Source organism: Myotis brandtii, unplaced genomic scaffold, assembly GCF_000412655.1.
Source record: "Myotis brandtii unplaced genomic scaffold, ASM41265v1 scaffold61, whole genome shotgun sequence".
Classification (NCBI taxonomy): domain Eukaryota; kingdom Metazoa; phylum Chordata; class Mammalia; order Chiroptera; family Vespertilionidae; genus Myotis; species Myotis brandtii.
Genome location: NW_005370318.1, coordinates 2006103 through 2007683, shown reverse-complemented (window position 1 = coordinate 2007683; position 1581 = coordinate 2006103).

Genomic DNA, 1581 nt, shown 5'->3' with positions numbered 1-1581 from the left:
TGCTTAGTTAATTGTAAAAGGCATTACATTTGTGGGTGGAAGACATGAACAGGAAACGTGTTCCGACTGACGACAATGTGTTGGGCCAGAAAGCTTTATGCCTATACAGACTTCAGAAGGGATCTCCTGAAATGAGTGACACCAGACCATTTACTGCAAGTAAGGGACAGTTATACAGGTACAGGAATAGGTTTAGAATGAGAACTATAAAAATTACTAGAAAGAACCATATTCAGATAACTTGTATTGCAGTATATTGTTATAACTGTTCTATTTTTAGTTATTGTTAATCTCTTACTGTGTATAATTTATAAATTAAACTTTACCATAGGCAATTATAGGGTAAAACATCATATATATATTACTGACTGATTCAGTACTATCCTCGGTTTCAGGCATGCACTGGGGGTCTTGGAATATATCCTCCTTGGATAAGGGGGGACTACTGTAATATAAAAATGGGAGTAATTGTGAGAACTTTGTCAATGGAAAAATGAAACCAAACTAATAACTAGCTTAAATATATGAAGTCTGAAACCAATGAAAAAATGAAATTTACTAAGTCTGAAAACAATGGAGAAATGAAACCAAACAAAAAACACACACCACCAAACTGTTAACCAGTTATTTTATCTTTTACAAGGCAAAATTGCCTGTGGCCAATCACCCTTTCTCCATCCACATCTTTGCACGACTCTCTCATGACTCAGGTCTCAGAGCAAACATCACCTCCTTAGAGAACCTTTCCCTGGAAAACAGACCTTTTCGTTCTCCCTTCTAAGCCATTCTATTACACTGTTCTGTACTATTGACTTCATAGCACCTACCATTTTGGAATCATCTTATTTACATATTCATTTGTTAGCCCCGGTTGGGCAGGAACTGGCTTCTTTCATTGCTGAATCCTAGTCTCCAATATCACCGTGTACTTAGTACTTACTAAGTACGGGATCAGCCAGCATTAGCCATTATTTTCATTATTCCGTGCTCAGGGTTTGCTAAATAATGGCAGCTGCCATGTGGTCAGACTGGGAAGAAAACTCTCAAGTAGGAATTTTGAATCTGAAATCCATGAACTTAAACAGGAAAAAAAAAAATTACACCTATATTTTCACTAGCCTCTGACTGCAATGTAACATTTTCATCGATTCTAAATGTTGACAGCAAACCAGAGGCCTATTAGCAGTAGCTGGGACTTTATCACCAATAGAAATCACAGGTAGCCCTAACCGGTTTGGCTCAGTGGATAGAGCATCAGCCTGCGGACTCAAGGGTCCCAGGTTCGATTCTGGTCAAGGGCATGTACCTTGGTTGCGGGCACATCCCCAGTAGGGAGTGTGCAGGAGGCAGCTGATCGATGTTTCTCTCTCATCGATGTTTCTAACTCTCTATCCCTCTCCCTTCCTCTTTATAAAAATCAATAAAATATATTTTAAAAAAAAAAGAAATCACAGCTATTTCCATATCCTGCTACAGTTGCTGCAGGTATTGTGAGATTATTTGTGCTATTGCATCTATGAAATCATGGTAGTTTTGGACCATTGTTCTTTAATGAGATTAAAAAAAAAAAAAAAGAAGGTG